General features: G+C 37.6%; 1 protein-coding gene across 20 annotated transcripts in view; it reads left to right on the top strand.

Annotated features, from left to right (window-relative positions):
* PEAK1 (pseudopodium enriched atypical kinase 1) overlaps window positions 1-21,018 on the top strand; it is a 315,210-nt gene that overhangs the window by 66,191 nt on the left and 228,001 nt on the right. For 6 of the 20 annotated variants that reach the window (XM_019983447.2, XM_070775333.1, XM_070775334.1 and 3 more), the window contains one exon: window positions 9,166-9,286. The exons of the other annotated variants lie outside the window; for them this stretch is intronic. The gene's annotated coding sequence lies outside the window, so the exon portion shown is untranslated. The remainder of the gene's footprint in view (window positions 1-9,165; window positions 9,287-21,018) is intronic. 20 annotated transcript variants of the gene reach the window in all.

Raw genomic sequence — 21,018 nt, 5'->3', positions numbered from 1 at the left:
TTCAGTCTTCAGGTGTTTGCTAATTTGAACACTGATGCAAGAAACATTCCTATACATGACTCTTATAATAGTTCATGTGCAAGAGATTCTCCTGCACTATGTAATTATGAATGGAGTTGCTGGGTTATATGGTACTAAATGTTAAAGGGATAATCCAAAATTTATTTCCAAAGTGATTGCCCCATTTTATCCTTCTACCATTAGTGTGTAACAGATCCTGTTGTTTTACAGTCTCTACAATACTTGGTGTTTTTAGACTTTAAAATTTTGCTAGCTGAATGATCTAAAATAAAATTAATTGTGATCTTTTAAAAAACTTTTAAAAATTAGGTATAGTTTTCAGTGTTACAGTAAAACATATAGATCTAAAATATATAGTTCAGTGAGTTTTGACAAATGCATATACCTGTATAATCCATACCCCTATGAAAATTTAGAATATTTTTTCTTACTGCTTCAGTTTCCTCAGACTCCTTCCTTGATATTCTTTTCCCTTACCACAGTGAACCACTATTCTGATTTCTGTCACTTTTTTTTAAAAGAATCATCTGTTTTCACCATCACAAAGTTCTTTCCTCCCATTCTCTCTTTTTAGTGTCTTTTAAAAAATTTGTGGCTCAATATACATAACATAAAATTTATCATCTTAACCATTTTTAAGTATACAGTTCAGTGGTTTTAAATGCTTTCGTGTTGTGCAGCAATCACCACCATCTATCCCCATAAATCTTTTCTTTTTAATTTTTAAAAATTAATTACTTTATTTGGCTACCTCAGGTCTTAGTTGTAGACTCTCTAGTCGTAGTTCACAGGCTTAGTAGTTGCAGTGCCCTTGGGCTTAGTTGTTCCGTGGAATGTGGGATCCTGATTCCCCGACCAGGGATCGAACCTATGTCCCCTGCATTGCAACTACTGGACCACTGGGGGAGTCCCCCCCGCCATAACTCTTTTCATCTTGTGGAGCAAACTCTGTCGACAATAAACAACAAATCCCCATTTTCCTTTCCCTCCAGTCCCGGGCAACCAAGATGGGACTCCTTGGTTCAACCAAAATGGGACCTCAATAATGCTTTCTGTCTTTATGACTCTGACTACTCAAAGTACTTCATGTAAATGGAATCATACAGTAATTTGTCTTTTTGTGACTGGCTTATTTCACTTAGCATAATGTCCTCGAGGCTTATCCATGTTGCAGTATATTTTTGCTTCCTTTACAAAGCTGAATAATACTCTGTTATATGTATATATCATATTTTGCTTATCCATTCACCTGTTAATAAATACTTGGGTTGCGTCCATGTTTTTGCTATTATGAAAAATGCTCCTGTGAACTTTGGTGTACCAATATCTCTTTGTGATCCTGCTTTCAGTTCTTTTGGGTTTATATTCAGAAGTGGAATTGCTGGATCATATGGTAATTCTATATTTTTTTCATTTTTGAGGAATCACCATATTGTTTTCCATAGCAGAAATACCATTTGAGATTCCCCTGAACAATGCACAAAGGTTCCAGTTTCTCTACATTTTGCCTAAAATTGTTTGCTGTTTTTTTTCATAGTAGCTATTCTGTCGGGTGTGAGATGGTATCTTGTGGTTTGGATTTGCATTTCTCTAATGACTGGATCATCGAAAAAGCAAGAGAGTTCCAGAAAAACATCTATTTCTGCATTATTGACTATGCCAAAGCCTTTGACTGTGTGGATCACAATAAACTGTGGAAAATTCTGAAAGAGATGGGAATCCCAGACCACTTGACTTGCCTCTTGAGAAATCTGTATGCAGATCAGGAAGCAACAATTAGAACTGGATGTGGAACAACAGACCGGTTCCAAATAGGAAAAGGAGTATGTCAAGGCTGTATATTGTCACCCTGCTTATTTAACTTATATGCAGAGTACATCATGAAAAACGCTGGGCTGGAGGAAGCACAAGCTGGAATCAAGATTGCCAGGAGAAATATCAATAACCTCAGATATGCAGATGACACCACCCTTATGGCAGAAAGTGAAGAAGAACTAAAGAGCCTCTCAATGAAAGTGAAAGAGGAGAGTGAAAAAGTTGGCCTAAAGCTCAACATTCAGAAAACGAAGATCATGGCATCTGGTCCCATCACTTCATGGCAAATAGATAGGGAAACAGTGGAAACAGTGTCAGACTTTATTTTTTTGGGCTCCAAAATCACTGTAGATAGTGATTGTAGCCATGAAATTAAAAGATGCTTACTCCTTGGAAGGAAAGTTATGCCCAACCTAGATAGCATATTCAAAAGCAGAGACATTACTTTGCCAACAAAGGTTCGTCTAGTCAAGGCTATGGTTTTTCCAGTAGTCATGTATGGATGTGTGACTATAAACAAAGCTGAGTGCTAAAGAATTGATGCTTTTGAACTGTATTGTTGGGGAAGACTCTTGAGAGTCCCTTGGACTGCAAGGAGATCCAACCAGTCCGTCCTAAAGGAGATTAGTCCTGGGTGTTCAATGGAAGGACTAATGTTGAAGCTGAAACTCTAATACTTTGGTCACCTGATATGAAGAGCTGACTCATTTGAAAAGCCCCTGATGCTGGGAAAGATTGAGGGCAGGAGGAGAAGGGGACGACAGAGGATGAGATGGTTGGATGGCATCACCGACTCAATGGACATGGGTTTGGGTAGGCTCTGGCAGTTGGTGATGGACAGGGAGGCCTGGCAGGCTGCAGTTCATGGGGTCGCAAAGAGTTGGACACCACTGAGCGACTGAACTGAACTGAATGATTAGTGATACTGAGCATCTTTTCCTGTGCTTATTGACCATTCATAAAGCTTCTTGGGGAAATGTTGATTTAAGTCCTTAGCTCATTTTTGAGTAGGGTTATTTGTTTTTTTGTTGTTGGGTTTTAGGAGTTCTCTATATATTTTGAATATTATTCTCTCATCATATATGTGATCTGCAAATATTTTCTTCCATTCTGTGGCTTATCTTTTTATTCCATGAATAGTATCTTTGTATGTACAAAGTTTAAAACTATTCATGAATCCAGTTTGTCTGTTTCATCTTTTATTATCTGTGCCTTTCGTGTCATATTCACGAAATCATTGCCAAATCCAGTGTTGTGAAGCTTTTGCTCTATGTTTTTGCCTAAGAGAAACGTCTTACTTTTAGGCATATTTTTCAGGTCTTACAATTTGATGTTTGATCCATTTTAGGTTAACTTTTGTATTTAGTATTACTTTAGGGTTTACCTTCATTCTTTTGCATGTGAATTACCAGTTTTCCCAGTACCATTTGTTAAAGAGATTTTTTCCTCATTGAATTGCTTTGATGACTTTGTTCTCATCAAAAATTGGTTGACTATACATGTATATGTCTGTTCCATTGATACATTTTTTTTCTTTTTGTTGATAACATGCTATTTTGATTAGAGTAGATTTTTAAGTTTTGAAGTCAAGTAGAGTAAGTTCTCTAATTTTCTTTTTCTTAAAAATTTGTTTTGGCTCTTCTAGGCTCTTTATTTTTCCTTTAAATATTAAAATCCACTGAAATTTAGGTTTTAAAATCAGCTTTTCATTTTCTAAAAAAAACATTTATAGATTTTACTTCACACTATTTATTCCACAGATCAAATTGAAGTGAGTAGACATCTTAACATTTTAAAATTAAATCTTGAATTTCTCAAGAGCTATGATTTTTTTTTTAGTTTTCAGTGTATACATCTTTTATTTTGTTTTTTTTTTTGTTATTGTAGTGACATTTTAAATGTTTTGTTTTGAGTTATTCATCACTAGCATATAAAAATAGAATTTAATTTTGTATATTGGCCTTTGTTAAGTAGCTTTTTTTCTTAAGATTTTCCAGGCTTCAGGATGTAATTGTGATAGGTATATAATCAAAGACAGTTTTACCTCTTCCCCTCATTCTGTCAGTTTTCCCTTGCCTTATTTTACACACTGGAACCTCCCGTACAACTTTTAATACTTGAATTAAAAGTTAATACTCTCATCACTTGAGATGAGAGTAGACATCCTTGGCTTTAAGGAGAAAATTGTCAGTCATTCATAATGACATTATCCTTGGATTGAATAGCCCTTTCTGTTCCTCATTTGCTGAAAGGTTTTTTCTTTTTTTTAAATCATAGTGGTTGATGTTGAATTTTAATTGAGGTCACAAAGGATTTTTAAAAGAAGGTATAATTGTGACTCTCATACAGATATAAAATGAACACTTGTCAAGTATTTTATTTAACTCACTAATGAGGAAACTGGTAAGATCTTTAAATCAGTTCAAAGGGAAATTTGAAGAACTGTTTATTTATATGTAGTAAGGAATGCTGAAATAAAATTTTCAAATAGGTGCAAAAATTAGTCTATCTCCTGGGCAATTATCAATTGTAATCCACTGGCCATAACTAATTTGCTCTGTTGTACACAAGAATAGTTCACATTATCATCAATTTTCTACATTTTATCAAATTGAAAAATTTCTCAAAGGCATTGAAAGATGGAGGTAATGAATGTGTGAGTTCAAGAGAACACTCATTAGGTTTTTTTTTAAATTATTTGTTTGGTTTGGGTCCATTTCAAAGCTTTTCACTGTTTTTCATGACACAGGGCCTTGCTTTGAAAATCTATAATCCTTTGTGATGAATAGTTTTTTGTACATGTCTTGGTTATATGTTTGTGTTCTGCCATGAAATGCCTCTTTATTGTCGCTTGCTCATTTTTTTGGCGATGTTCCAAATGTGTTTGTATGTGTATGCTACTGCTTTATGTGTTGTTGATAATAGTGCATTATAAGTTGTGTGTATTGTGAATACTTTATGCTAGTTTATAAGTTGTATTTTTACTTTCTTGAAGGTATTTTTTGATGAACAGCAGTTCTTAATATAGTGAAATCTTTCCTTACTGATGTCAAATGATAGTCATCTTTTCCACTGAGTTTTGTAAAGTTGCTTTTGATGTTTAAATTCTTGCCATTGATTTTTCATATGGTATGATGTTAGGATCAAATATCCCCCTTTAAAAAAAATGGATGTTATGTACTGAATATATCATTCCCCCTGCTCCAAATCTGTATGCTGAAGCCCTGACCCCCAATGTGTGGTATGTGGAGATGGGACCTTTGGAAGATAGTAAAGTTAGATGATGTCTTGTAGGTGGGGCCTTGCTCCAGTGAGGTTAGTGTTTTTATAAGACTTGCTGCTATCTGCAAGCCATAAAGAGAGATCTCACCAGAGCCTGACCCTTTTGGCACCCTAGTTACAGACCTCCAGCCTCCAGAACTGTAAGAAAGTATTTCTGTTGAAGTCATCATGTCTACATTATTTTGTAATGGTACCTCGAACAGACCAAAACATCTTGTTTTACATTTACTCCTTAGTACTTGATATTTTACACTGTCAGACAGTGCTTATGTAGGAGAGCATCGGGTTTATGTCCTGATGATATCAGGGCAGGAGTTAGAGAGCTCCAGGCACTCTGGGGTTGGAGTCAGTCACTCCTAACACCATATAGTATAACTTTGGGTCACTTCTTTACATTTTTCTCTTGAGGAAGAGATTTGTGTAGGAGGAGAGGGTGATGTGAAGAAACATCCAGGGCGGATTAGTGTGTATCCAGCTACTTTTCTCAGCTTCTATTTTTCTGAGGACCGGAGACCAGAGTTGTCCCACAGATGGGACCACGTTGTGTGCACATAGGTATTGGGACCCAAGAAAAGCAAAAATTGAACTTTTCGGTAGTTCTTCTGTTTTGTTATCCCATGGTTTTGGTGGGTTGCCTCTTGCCTCAGGCCAAAACCATCATTCCACACATAACAATTCAAAATGGGTCCTTGTCATCCCAGGTGTTTTTTATAGGTTTCTCCATTTTTTCCTGTGTAACTTCTCTAAGGCCTGATCTCCTGAAAGAGATTTTGAGTCAGCGATTTTGCTGACTCAGCATCTCAGCAGGAATTGGAAGCAGTATAAACTTTTCTTGGTCTTCTTAGGCTTCCTTTGCATAATTACAGGTAACTTTAATCTGACCAAGTAGGTTAGTAGGTTCAGGATTCCTCGGTTCAATTCAGTCGCTCAGTCATGTCTGACTTTTTGTGACCCCGTGGACTGCAGCACACCAGGCCTCCCTGTCAATCACCAACTCCTGGAGCTTGCTCAAACTCATGTCCATCGAGTTGGTGTTGCCATCCAACCATCTCGTCTTCTGTTGTCCCCTTCTCCTCCTGCCTTCAATCAGGATTCCTCAGTTGTCTGCAAACCTTCTTGCCATATCTGAAGCCCTCTAAAGAGGCTGTATAGAGGTATAGGCTGATTGTAACAGAATCTTTTTGACCATCCAGTCGTGTTTCACTGAATTTTTGCCCAGCCAGAGTTGGCTTTTTGGATCGGCAGAGCCAAAATGTCCTTTAGGTGGTGTGAGTTGCTCAGTTCTAAGAAGGTCTCTTACTTAACATGGCTATCCTTCTGCTAAGTAATATTGCTTTAAATTCTAACTCTGGATAGTCATTCTTACCCAAAATGGCCCATGAATTTTAAAGTATTTAATTGTATCTCTCATGTAATTTGTATTCTGTTTATAATGAGTATATTAATATTAAAATGTTTTAAATTACTTACATCAAAGGGATTTGTTGCTCCAGGAGAATATGCTATATTTATCCTGTTGTTTTTCTTACGGCCTGCTCTACCTCTCTGCCCACTCCAAATGATTAGTCTACTACGTCATGCTATCTTCCATTACAAATTCCTGTGTTGTCCTTATTTTCCTTCTTTCTCTGTGCTTCCAGGGGAGAGGCAGGACCTGTTTCTTATTTGTTTTTGTATGCTTAGCCCTGGCATACGTCCTGCCAGATTTGCCATGAAGTAGGTGCTCTATAATTATTGAAGTACTTAGAATTCATAACAGGAGTTGCATCGTATGGGGAGAAGTATGTACTCATAATCGTGGTGGGTCCTTATTTTGCAGCATTGAAATAAATGGTATGCGCGGAATTTTGTAAGGGAGAACAGGACCAAAAGATACTTACTTGTAAGCTATGTCCAAAGGTTTTGATAGGGGTCTTTGAAGAATCTTAGGCAGGAGATTAACCTGACTAATATTTTATTTTAAAGAGATGATTTTGAGCATAGTATGGAAGATATATTGATATGGAGATACTGTTTGAAAGGTAGTCCAGGCAGGATGTAACTGATGAAGGGTGGACTTTAGGGAAGTTTAGCAGGTAGAATCTATAGAACTTGAAAACGGATATTATCAGCTGTTGCTTGAGGGAGGCAGGGTGAAGGAGAGGAAGAGATTAGGGATGACTCCTGTGTTGGGCAGTTTACTAGATAGTAGTACTCTTTATTCCCAGTGCATGTCCAGGTATAGGAAGAACTTGAGTAGGGATGGATAAGATGTTGAAATAGTTTAGTTTGAGATTTCTCTGTGATATTCAGGTAGAGATGTACAGATCTGTCTAGTTCTTGGAGAGAGGTGGGGGCTTGAGAAAGAGAGAGGTTTCGGGGTTAATAAATTTTCAGTTGAAGACATTGAGGACAGAACCCTTGGGCCTATCTAGTTTTAGTGGACAAGTACAGAAAAAGGCCCTGGGAAGGAGATCAAGGAGAAACCAGGTGTTAACAAAGGATTTTTCAGTAACATACTTGGCTTCCTCTCTTCCTGGAGACCAGATTTTCCTCCCAGTAACCTCTGTTTGATCTTTGTCTTCAGACCTTTTCTTACTTTGAACATTCTCTGCTGGGCGAGACTGTAGATGAAAATAATTTTACTTTTGAATCCAGCAATTTTCTGGAGCCTTTATATTTCCTTAAATTCTGCCTGAAAACAGAATACTTTCTTTAGCTCATCTTTCTAACTGTACCTTTTACTGTGTGTACGTACAAAAGAAACCAGTTGACACTTTGAACTTTCTGCTTGGAAATTACCTTAGCTAGAAGAACAGTTCCTTACCATCATTTTCTGCTTTTTAACTTAGCATAGGCAACAGTTTTGCTAAATTTTCTGCTGCTTTGTAACAAGGATCTCTCTTCTTTCCTCTGGCTTCTGAGAGCACTTTATTCACTCTCCTTTAAGGCTTCTCCAATAGCCTCCTCAAGGAGATTCTTAGGGCCCTTCCAGGTTGTGTCTGCCACCAAATCTCAAAGCCAGTGTCACATGCTTTATGTTTTTATATGTCAACAGGCTAGTTGCAGGTACCGAATTCTGTTCTGGTAACTATCACTGTTTAACCAACCACCCGAAATGTAACCCAGAACCTGCATTACTTTCCCTTCCCTAGCCTTAGAAGCCTCTCAATGTCATATCCACCACACTCTGTTGGTTGCAAAAAAGTTAAGTGCCACCTTGGATTTAAGGAGAAGGGAATTAGGCTCTACATCTTCATTTTATTAAAAAAAAAAAAAATTTTTTTTTTTTGGCTGCACCGCACAGCATGAGGAATCTTAGTTCCCCAACCAGGGATTGAATCTGTGCCCTGTGCAGTAGAAGCGAGGAGTCTTAATCACTGCGCAGCCAGGGAAGTCCCAGGCTCTACTTCTTTATAGGGAAGTGGCATGTTTACATCATAGAAAAGCATGTGAAATGGGAGATATTTTTGTAGTGTATTCGGGAAATACAGTTTGCCACAGATGGATAAAATATGTAGGATTACAAAGGAAAGCAATTATATGAACATATTATTACCAAGAGCTTTCTAGTGACTTAATGGTAATGAACCCGTCTGCCAACGCAGGAGATGTGGGTTTGACCTCTGGATTGGGAAGATGCTTGGAGAAGCAGATGGCTAATCCAGTATTCTTGGCCTGGGAAATCCCTTGGACGGAGGACCTGGCAGGCTACAGGCCACGGGGTCACAAAAGAGTCGGACACAGCTTAGCAACTAAAGAACAATAGCAACCATTACCAAATGAATTGTGTAGAGTAATATGTGCTTGTTTAACATACTACACACGATATAGTGAAAGTGAAGTGAAGTGAAGTCGCTCAGTCGTGTCCAACTCTTCGCGACCCTGTGGACTGTAGCCTACAGTATGGACAGCTTCTCCATCCATGGGATTTGATAGGGGAAGGCTCATAGTAATTTAGTAAATTTATAAATACAGTATATATTAGTAATTTTAGAGGTTGTAGAAAATAAAGAAGTGATTTATTTTGCCCCCCAAGTTCTTGAGTCTTCTGAATTCTATCCACAGACCCTACAAACTCTAGGTTAAGAACCCTGGGATTAATATAATGGTGTCAGCAGAAGACATGTTGCTGTGGACCAGGGAGTGAATTTGCTTGAGGGCAAAGGCTAAAGGGAGGACACATAGGGTAAGTTCCATATAGTAGCTTTATTTACCTTTTAAGCTAAAGGTTTTATTGTTTTTTAGGAATACAAAAAATGTGTTTTTGTAATGAGGGAAAGACACTAAGAAAGTGAAGAGAGAAAATTGAATACTATAAAATTTAAAAGATTTCTGAGAAGGCAAGAAAGGGTGTGGTCTAGGGGTTACATGAAAGCATTAGTCTTGGACAGAAGGAGAGGCAAAAGGAAAGGAGTTACGGATGTTTGTAGGTGTTGTTCTTTATCAGGTCATCTGACACTGAGAAAAATATGGGTAAAATAAATTCAACACCAGAGCAAGGGAGGCCAAAGCACACCTCAGAAAGACGGTTACAGCAGAGATCCTGGAAAATATGAAAAATGTTGGAGAGGAAGAAAAAGTAAAATAGAAAAAGTGAAATAGAGACAGAAAAAAAGTAACTTATAATGCAATTGATAACTTCAGAAGACAAACTTTGCCTAGTTTACAGTCTTCTTTAGTGTTTTCCATAGGCCAGTTCTCTTTACCATGGATATGGATACAGAGAAAGGTAGAATGAGAATAAAATGCAGTTTTATATTTTGATATCTGCTTGTTTACGGTTAACTTTAAGTGTCTTGTTTAGTATATATAATTAATATTTGAAATGCCTTTGACACAAAATGACATGAAAGCTTAGAAGCTTCTTTTTCATAGCTTTTTGAGGCTGATTTTTAAAAATTTGTTTATTTTTTAATTATGCTCTTTTATTTTTAATTGAAGGATAATTGCTTTGCAATGTTGTGTTACCTTCTGCCAAACATCAGCATGAATCAGCTATAAGTATACACGTATCCCCTCTCTCTTGAACTTCCCTCTCACCCCTATCCTACCCCTTAGGTTGTCACAGAGCACCAGGTTGAGCTCCCTGTGTTATGTAGCAACTTCCTGCTAGCTTTCTATTTTATATATGGTAATATATATGTTTCAGTGCTACTCTCAATTCATCCCACCCTCTCCTTCCCCTGCTGTGTCCATAAGTCCATTTTATATGTCTGCATCTCTATTCCTGCCCTGAAAATGGTTCATCAGTACCATTTTTCTAGATTCCATATATATGTGTTAATATACGAAATTTGGTTTATCTCTTTCACTCTGTGCAACAGGTTTTAGGTTCATCCACCTCATTAGAACTGACTCAAATTAATTCCGTTTAATGGCCAAATAATATTCCATTTAATCTGTTCACCTGTCAGTGGACATCTAGGTTGTTTCCGTGTCCTAGCTATTGTAAATAGTGCTGCAGTGAACATTGGGGTACCTGTGTCTTTTTCAGTTCTGGTTTTCTTAAGGTATATGCGCAGTATACTCTGGAATTGCTGAGTCATGTGATAGTTTTATTCCTATTTATTTTAAGGAATCTCCATACTGTTCTCCACAGTGGCTGTATCAATTTACATTCCCACCAGCAGTACAAGAGGGTTCCCTTTTCTCCACATCCTTTTCAGTATGTATTGTTTGTAGATTTTTTGATGGCCATTCTGACCAGTGTGAGTTTTGATTTGCATTTCTCTAATAATGAGTGATGTTAAGCATCTTTTCATGTGTCTGTTGGGCATCTGTATGTCTTTGGAGAAATGTCTGTTTAGGTCTTTTGCTCACTTTTTGATTGGGTCATTTGTTTTTCTGATACTGAGCTGCATGAGCTCCTTGTATATTTTAGAGATTAATCCTTTGTCAGTTGCTTCATTTGCAATTATTTTCTCCCATTCTAAGGGTTGTCTTTTCATCTTGTTTATAGTTTCCTTTGCTGTGGAAAAGCTTTTAAGTTTAATTAGGTCCCATTTGTTTGTTTTTGTTTTTATTTCCATTACCCTAGGAGGTGGGTCAAAGAGGATCTTGCTGCAATTTATGTCAAACAGTGTTCTGCCTATGTTTTCCTTTAAGAGCTTTATAGTTCCTGACCTTATATTTAGGTCTTTAATCCATTTTGAATTTATTTTTGTGTATGGTGTTAGGAAATGTTCTGATTTCATTCTTTTACATATAGCTGTCCAGTGGGGTTGGTATTGAAAAGAAGTATGTGTGTTTGCTGCTTCCATGCTTACAGCTGGATGGAAATTGGCCTCAAAAGGTCTCTGGTTTTCTTTGTCATTAGCCAACAGATGCTTGCTACAGTGTATTGCTCAGAGTTCTTTATTTAATGTGAGGGCAATGCATCTCTGTTCAATAAGAAAAGCTGTGCAACACGATAGCTCATTTGTGGATAAGAAATATCTGCCTTTAGCCACACATTGATCCTTCACTAAATGATTTTTCTTTTTTTTTCACTAGCTTCTTATCCAATATGTGGTTGATTTACCTATCTTCTCATTGCTTTGACTTTTCTAGTAAGTTGATCCTGAATTTAGTATGTCATTCTTAAGGGGCGCACATTTTTTTTCTGTCGAAGAATTACTTCAGATCTTCTCTAAAACATTTAAAAAAATAAAATTTCCGGTCAGGAGTATATATCATAAAAACACTTAGGTTTCTAGGCACAAATATCCATGGTCAGTTCAGTTCAGTTCAGTCGCTCAGTCGTGTCCGACTCTTTGCCACCCCATGAATCGCAGCACGCCAGGCCTCCCTGTCCATCACCAACTCCTGGAGTTCACTCAGACTCACGTCCATCGAGTCAATGATGCCATCCAGCCATCTCATCCTCTGTTGTCCCCTTCTCCTCCTGCCCCCAATCCCTCCCAGCGTCAGAGTCTTTTCCAATGAGGCAACTCTTTGCATGAGGTGGCCAAAGTGCTGGAGTTTCAGCTTTAGCATCATTCCTTCCAAAGAAATCCCAGGGCTGATCTCCTTCAGAATGGACTGGTTGGATGTCCTTGCAGTCCAAGGGACTCTCAAGAGTCTTCTCCAACACCACAGTTCAAAAGCATCAGTTCTTTGGCACTCAGCCTTCTTCACAGTCCAACTCTCACATCCATTCATGACCACAGGAAAAACCATAGCCTTGACTAGACGAACCTTTGTTGGCAAAGTAATGTCTCTGCTTTTGAATATGCTATCTAGGTTGCTCATAACTTTCCTTGCAAGGAGTAAGCAAATTTGCCATATTACATATAATATATACAATATTGTTAAATATTGTATACATTATATATATACTTTACCATATAAGATATTTCTTAAATGTTTATATTTATGTTTAATATTATAAATATGATATATATACATAAATATATATCAATATACATACGTATGTATTTACCAAAATTGTGATAAAGTCCAAGCTTTCTCTACAGCCCCCATCTTCCCATAGCAATTGCCCTTTGGCTACCTTTCAGACTTAGGGTGGGCTTCCCAGGTGGCTCTAGTGATGAAGAACCCAGTGTAAGAGACATAAAAGACACTGGTTCGATCCCTGGTTTGGGAAGATCCCCTGGAGGAGGGCACAGCAACCCTCTCCAGTATTCTTACCTGGAGATTCCCATGGACAGAGGAGCCTGGCGGGCTATAGTCCATAGGGTCACAAAGAATCAGACATGACTGGAGCAACTTAGCGCTTAGTTTAGGGTTGCACATACCTACATGAGGACCTGTCCTGGAAATGGACTCTGTCATTTGAGCTAGGAGTTCTGGGATTCCAGGTCAGTTGAAAGTAGTCTGTTAGGGTGAGACCCAGTAAGGTAACACTTCCTTTTGGCCCTTTTCTCTGCTCATTGCATGGAGAGAGATGTGTGTGGCCACACAAGGGCCAAATCCTATTGCCTTGTTCTAAAGGCAGTAGTGAATTTAATGATCTTTTAATAAATCTAGTAGACTTGATTGCCTCCAAGTTTATTCCTTCCTTTTGTTGTATGGCCAGGGGATTTCTTTAAAACCAAAATCATTATCACATCCCTGCTTGAAACTTTTTAGTGCTTCACACTTTTATTGAGATAAAGGCTGAACTCCTAACATGGCTTCAACATTGTTGAAGATCCTTTGTGCCCTGTTCTGGTCATTGCTTACTTTCACTGTTAGTGAGCTCTGTTGTTGCCCTGACAAACACGTCCTCTTTTTTACTTATGCAACTTTGCATATGCTATAGGTCTGTCCTACTCCCCTTTCCTCATGAACAATCTCTAGTATATTTACCAAACTCCTGTGCTAAGTCACTTCAGTTGTGTCTAGCTCTTTGCAACCCTAAGGACTGTAGCCCATCAGGCTCCTCTGTCCATGGGATTCTCCAGGCAAGAATACTGAAGTGGGTTGCCATGCTCTCCTCCAGGGGATCTTCCCAACCCAAGGATCAAACCCACATCTCTTGTGTCTCCTGCATTGGCAGGTGGGTTCTTTATCACTAGCACCACCTGGGAAGTCCCTACTCATCCTGTAAGTCTCTGTTAAAATATAGTCTGACAAGCCTTTCTTCACTTCCCAAGGAAGAATTCAGTCCTTCCCCTTCTATATTTCTGTTGTGATTTGTACACATTACTTTTATAGTACTTGTTGCCTTATGTAATAATTGCTTTTCTGTAAGCCATGCCCTCTGCTTCTAAAGGCAGGAGCTAATTTGATTCAGCATGCTATTTCCTGTACTAATAGTGTGTAGTACACAATAAGTGCTTAATAAATGTGTGCTGAATGAAGACTGTAATTAGTGGAACACATTGTGAATAGCTCTGGAGGACTGTGTTTGCAGTAAACTGCATAATGAAGGTGATTGAGAAATGGAGTATTTCAATAATTGATCATACTGCATAACAGTCAATTTCAAATGATCGATTTTAGATAATTTTAAGGCAGAACAAAATGGACTGTACAGAGTTTATCTGTATTAATCCATAAGATGTTTCAGCATGATCTTTCTGAATCGTGTGATCACAATTCCTAGCTATGTGTCTAGCTAAGAAAGCTATGGGAGTCAGTATTATCTGTACTGTTGCTTTTTCACAAGCTGGGGCCTTGTTTTTTCAATTGAATCTCTAACACATTTACTTAATGGTTTGTCTACCTAAAAAATATACTATAAAATTAGCACTAGGGTAAAAGGGATTCAAAATTGTGTTATTATCAAATGTAGTTTTAAAATTGCTCAGAAGACAGACAAGCAACATACCTTAGGGTGTAAGCACAATCTCAGTTTATCAGAAGGCTTACTCTTCTACATTCAGACCGTGCCTTTTGGATGACAGTCCTTGATGGGTCCAAGTGAAATGTTATGAACTAAGCTAAGCAGTTAATTCGATGGTAGTCTCTGGCCATAACTACTTCAAGTGCTTGATCCCCACCCAAATTATGTATTCTTCTCTCACTCATGGGAAAATAGTGTGAGTGATTGCTGCTCATTTGTATATTAATTTAATGGTTCTCTTTTCTCACTCACCCAAAAAGCAGTATTGCCAGTTATTAGTTGCAAAACTCAGAAATTACTTTGACGCACATGGTCCTTTATTTTCACATCTTTGAAAGTGGTTTTGAGCAGAAACCTGTTTGGAGCCCAGCTAACATGTTCTTATTTGCACAAGCGATCTGAAAACCATCATGAAGACTGAGCTCTGACCTCCTCCATTGCTGTGCCATGTCCTCTTTTAAACCTAGAAATCTTCCTTCAGAGCTTGATCCTTTTAAAAGCAAGAATTTGGAATATCAAGCAAATTTATATATTTTTAACAACGTTCAGAAACATGTAAATGTGATTGTTATTTAGATGCTGTATTTTCAATTGGCTCATCTCCATTGAGCCCTTTTAATCAGTTTCCCAGCCTGTCTGTCCCTTCAGCTGCATAGTAATGCAATATTTGTAACATGATTATTTTGCAGATGTGAATCATCTTTAAATACAAGAGTTGATTGACCTAAGGGGTAACTACAAAATCTTACATAAAATAAAGAACAATTTATAGGATTGCTTAAGTAATTTTTAAGAATGTGAGTATTGGAGTCATTAATGATAGAAACAACATACTGCTTGATTATGATAAAATATTCAGCAACTCACTAACCCAGCTGTCCTGTTTAAATAATCTATGAACAAACAGAATAAAAATTATTCTTGGTGCTGTGCCCTAGACCAGTATCTACTGAGGTTTTAGCTTGGGAAATATGTCAAAAAATTTGTCTTTGATTTGAGTATTTTAATGTTAAAAGGCTGATTCTGTTAAGTAGAGAATGGAAACATTTATGTCTTTGTAGTATGACTTTAAACATAATTATTAACTGAATACGACAGTGTGATTGCTTGCTAAGACAGTTTTTTCTGTTAGTCAAGTTATGAGTAAGAAAGACTCAGTCTCTGTTTTAAGAGAAGCAGTATTCAGTGTCCCAGGTTTTACACATGGTTCCATCACTAACTCACTGGCTGACTTTGGTGCTTTGGATTTTCTCATGAGCCAGATTAACCACCTCATAGTGAAGATCAATTAGATCTGGTTTGTGAAAGGGCTCTATAAAACACATGCCACCTTTAGTAGTTAAGTAAGATTTTAGCCCCTTTTCTGCCTGCTTTTTAACTTCAGGCTGGTAATTCAAACTCCCTGAGCTTCTGTTTCTTTATAGGTAAAATACAAGAGTTTGGCCAGTATATTCTGGAGGAGTACTATTTACATTGTATTCATCACTTACAACCTATAATTTATAATAATCTCTCTCTCTCTCTCTCTTTTTTTAACATGTGCTTGCCCCTGTTCATTTAATGGATATTGTGATTACCCTGTAAGACTGGATTCCTTTAATCTTCACCTGTTACATTTCAGTTAATCTTCCTCTCAATCTTGTGAAAGTAGGTGATATTCTCATTTTACTGATAAGGAAAACTGAGGTTCAGTTTAGTGTTAGAGATGGGATTCCAGTTTCTGATGCCAGTGTTCTTTTTTTTTACTAGCATGTGGCTTAGTGAGGATTCTTTGCCACATACATCATCTAAAGCGAGCTTTTGATCTCCATTATTTTTCTATTCTTGTTTCTCAAAATGAATAGAGCCTTACCAAAGTGCTTTTATAGAGAGATGTGCCTATTCAATAGCGGTAAGCATAATTTGGCAATTTTTACATTATAGCACCATACAAAAAGTCTTGTTGGCGTTATACAACAGTGCAGTGTTATCTGGGAATCCTTCAGTGCTGGAAAATATAGTTTGTCCTTCAAATAAGATGGGTTCTATTTTAATACATGTATTTTATTTTTAAGACATAGCATTGTTTAATATTATGATGCTTGTAAACTTATATCTGTGCTTTCTGTAGAAGGAAAACGGTTGATTTAATTACTTATGAAATGTTTTTGTTTTTAAAATCCTAATTTGTGATTCTAGAAAGAACATTACCCCATGGCAAATTTCTCTAAAATTTCTATTTTAGGTGGGTTATGTTTTATCATATCCATTGTTTATATGTAAATTTTAAAAAGTTCTCTGAACTATCTGAAATAAGTAGATCTGGCAGGAATTAGGAAAAGCATGTCCAGAAACATTCATTTCTGTCTAGAGTTCATTTATGAGTTCTATGTTTTAACATGCCAGCACTAGATATTGATCTTACTTGGAGCCTTATTGCACTTGCTGCTGCTGCTGCTGCTGCTAAGTCGCTTCAGTCATGTCCGATTCTGTGCGACCCCATAGATGGCAGCCCACCAGGCTCCCCCGTCCCTGGGATTCTCCAGGCAAGAACACTGGAGTGGGTTGCCATTTCCTTCTCCAATGCATGAAAGTGAACAGTGAAAGTGAAGTTGGTGACTGAAACACTGATTCAGCTAGGACTCTGATGTTGATCCTTTCTGATTGAGAAACCTTTGCCCTTGGGACGTTCCTTAACTCATGTTTCTCTTCATTTTGTATTGAAAGTTTCTGGGTGGTCATTACTAGTCCAAAAGAGAATTCCTATGAATAGCTCATTGGTCACAGTTTTATTTTTATCTTCCCAACTGATGACTTTGAAATGACTGTGGCATTTTGAGGAGACCTTATCTGTTGCCATTCTTAACCCTATTCGTGAAACTCTAGTCACATCAGCCTTCTTTTCTGTTCTATAAAGTCAGTCTAGCTTCAGGGACTTCTGCAGTTATCCCACTGTGGGGAATGGTTTTCCTTCAGACTTGTGTGGCTTTATCTTTCTTTTCATTTAAGTCTCAGCTTAAATGTTCCTTCCTCAAAAAGGTTTTCCTTAACAACTCACTGAAAATTAGTGTTTCTCTAACACTATTAAATGGCTTTGTTTTTTTCTTAGTACCTAATGACTAGCTGATATTTATTTCTTGTGTATCTCCTCTGATGGGGACATAGATATTCTGTTTTGTTTAATGCTGTATCCACAGCACCTGGAACAGTGTCTGCCGTAGTAGTTATTCCAGTAAATATTTTTTGAATGACCAAATGAATGCTTTTTCTATTGGCTATTTATAAAATTTTTTAAAAAACATTTTCCTCTTTTTTTTTTTTGGTAATCAGGAAGGTGCTAATTATTTTTGCCATTAGTGTTTTTTTGCAATTAATGTTTCTGTACATTTGATGTTTTTCACTTCCTATGCTGTTCTGTTCCCTAGTTAAATTCTTTCAGAAAGGAGAAAGCCTTTTAATTTTCAAACTCTGAGATATGACTATTTCGATTTATCTACTGCTTGTGAGGTGGGTGTCTGAGCTGGTGCAGCCTAGTCACAAAAGCAATTAACAGATAGGAAAATTGGCTCTTAACAGCTGCTTCAGTCCTGCTTGAGTTGGCCTCTCCCCCAAGGGACTGTCACTGTCAACCTAGCAAAATGAAATTGCCTTCCCATAAACATTTTTTTTTCCCCAGGATTTTAGAACAGAAATAAATTCTTGCTTTATAAAATGAGTTAAAATGTGTCAACAGAATAGAACAGAGTAATGACCTGCTGGTGCAATTTGGATTCTGAGGCATGGCAGCAACATTTATTTTCAGAAGAGTTGACATTGAAACTGTAGCACTTTTAGTTCTATTGAAATGACTTTATTATGCCAAAAAGGTAGATTTAGTAACTTATTTATTGATGTTGGTGAAGAAAGAGACAATTCTATAAAATATAATTTTTAGCCCTCAATGCTTTGGTTTGTGGCATAGTTTTTGAGTCGTTACTCCTTCATTTAACTCTGTGGAAAGGACCAGGTTTTATAAAGACTACAACTTGGTTTCCTTTCCAGTTCACTCTTCTACTCTTAATTCATTCAGTATGGATTCCATTTGATCATTATAGACCTTAACCATTGTTATGTGCTGTAACCAATGTATCCTTTTAAAAATGGATTTAAATGGGTTTTATATTAACAATATGCCAGTTCTGGGCTTTATATTGACATAAGCCTCAATGTTGGCAAATGTGACATTGGTTTCTTTTGATTCTTTTTGATAACTCTTATTTGATATGATTTCCAATCTGAGCTAGTTGTGAAGTGTACTCCCCTTGAAAGTTGTCCTCTAATAATACTCCCTTTCTTTCATTCCTGTTATACCACTGGCCTCTTATGAAGCTAAAAGTATGTGTCATTAAACTCTGCTCTCATATTTTATTAAAAAATAAGAGAAGATTCTCCTATAGTGAGGGTATTATCTTAGTTTTTAAGTGAATAAGATGTGCTTTTGTTATGTTGATGTGCCAGTTCATGGTGTACCTTTTGGTGACTTTAGGATGGGGCCTGCTCACCAGAAACATCAACCATATAATTAGTGGGTTGGGACTTTGGGCCAATCTGACACCAAGATGGGCACTATAAAGGACAGAAATGGTATGGACCTAACAAGAAGATGTTAAGAAGAGGTGGCAAGAATACACAGAAGAACTATACAAAAAAGATCTTCATGACTCAGATAATCAGCATGGTGTGATCACTCAACTAGAGCCAGACATCCTGGAATGCAAAGTCAAATGGGCCTTAGGAAGCATCACTACAAACAAAGTTAGTGGAGGTGATGGAATTCCACTTGAACTATTTCAAATCCTAAAAGATAATGCTGTGAAAGTGTTGCACTCAATACGCCAGCAAATTTGGAAAACTCAGCAGTGGCCACAGGACTGGAAAAGGTCAGTTTTCATTGCAATCCCAAAGAAATAATGTCAAAGAATGTTCAAACTACCACAAAATTGCACTCATCTCACACACTAGCAAAGTAATGCTCAAAATTCTCCAAGCCAGGTTTCAACAGTACGTGAATCGAGAACTTCCAGATGTTCAAGTTAGATTTAGAAAAGGCAGAAGAACCAGAGATCAAATTGCCAACATCCATTGGCTCATAGAAAAAGCAAGAGAGTTCCAGAAAAATATCTACTTCTGCTTTATTGCCTACATGAAAGCCTTTGACTGTGTGGATCACAACAAACTTTGGAAAAGTCTTCAAGAGATGGGAATATCAGACCACCTTACCTGCCTCCTGAGAAATCTGGATGCAGGTCAAGAAGCAACAGTTAGAACTGGACATGGAACAATGGACTGGTTCCAAATTGGGAAAAGAGTATGTTAAGGATGTATGTTGTCATCTTGCTTATTTAACTTATATGCGGAGTACATCATGAGAAATGTTGGGCTGGATGAAGCACAAGCTGGAATCAAGATTGCCGGGAGAAATATCAATAACCTCAGATATGCAGATGATACCATTCTTATGACAGAAAGCAAAGAGGAACTAAAGAACCTCTTGATGAAAGTTAAAGAGGAGAGTGAAAAAGCTGGCTTAAAACTCAACATTCAACAAACTAAGATCATGGCATCCAGTCCTATCACTTCATGGCAAACAGATGGGGAAACAGTGGAAATAGTGACAGACTTTATTTTTGGGGGACTCCAAAATTACTGCAGATGATGACTGCAGCCATTAAATTAAAAGATGTTTGCTCCTTGGAAGAAAAGCTATGACCAACCTAGACAGAATATTAAAAAGCAGAGACATTACTTTGCTGACAAAGGTCCATCTAGTTAAAAGCTATGGTTTTTCCAGTAGTCATGTAAGGATGTGAGAGTTGGACCATAAAGAAAGCTGAGTGCTGAAGAATTGATGCTTTTAAACTGTGGCGTTGGAGAAGACTCTTGAGAGTCCCTTGGACCCAAGGAGATCAATCCAGTCAATCCTAAAGGAAATCAGTCCTGAATATTCATTGGAAGGACTGATTTTGAAACTGAAACTCCAGTACTTTGGCCACCTGATATGAAGAATCAACTCAGTGGAAAAGACCCTAATGCTGGGAAAGATTGAAGGCAGAAAGAGAAGGGAATGACAGAGGATGAGATGGTTGGATGCCATCACCAACTCAATGGACATGAGTTTGAGCAAGCTCCGGGAGTTGGTGAACGACAGGGAAACCTGGTGTGCTATAGTCCATGGGGTTGCAAAGAGTCAGACACAACTGAGCGACTGAAGTGACACCAAAGCTCAGTGGAGAATGTTGATTGGTGAACACAGTGATGTGTTGGGCGGATGATGCACCCTGACTCATAGGGAGATGGCTTGGAAGCCCCTTTTCAGGGCCATCTTAGAGCTTTCCCTGTGTGTATTATTTATAATAAAACTATAATAATAAGTATAATGCTTTCCTGAGTTTTGTCAGTTGTCTTAGCAAGTTATCAAACTGAGGCACTCATAGGAATCTCTGAGTATGTGGCAAGTTGATTAGAAATGCAGATAGCCTGGAGATCCCTGAAGAGTGGCTGGCATCTAAAGTAAGTGCAGTCGTATTTGGTTAATGCCCTTTGGTTTGTGTATACCAGACTAACTCTGAGTGGTTAGTGCTGAAATAAAATTACAGTACACTAATTTAAGGTTGAAACAGAACAGTGAGTGG

The sequence above is a fragment of the Bos indicus genome, chromosome 21 (genome assembly GCF_029378745.1).
Source record: "Bos indicus isolate NIAB-ARS_2022 breed Sahiwal x Tharparkar chromosome 21, NIAB-ARS_B.indTharparkar_mat_pri_1.0, whole genome shotgun sequence".
Classification (NCBI taxonomy): domain Eukaryota; kingdom Metazoa; phylum Chordata; class Mammalia; order Artiodactyla; family Bovidae; genus Bos; species Bos indicus.
This window is presented reverse-complemented; position numbering and strand designations above follow the sequence as displayed.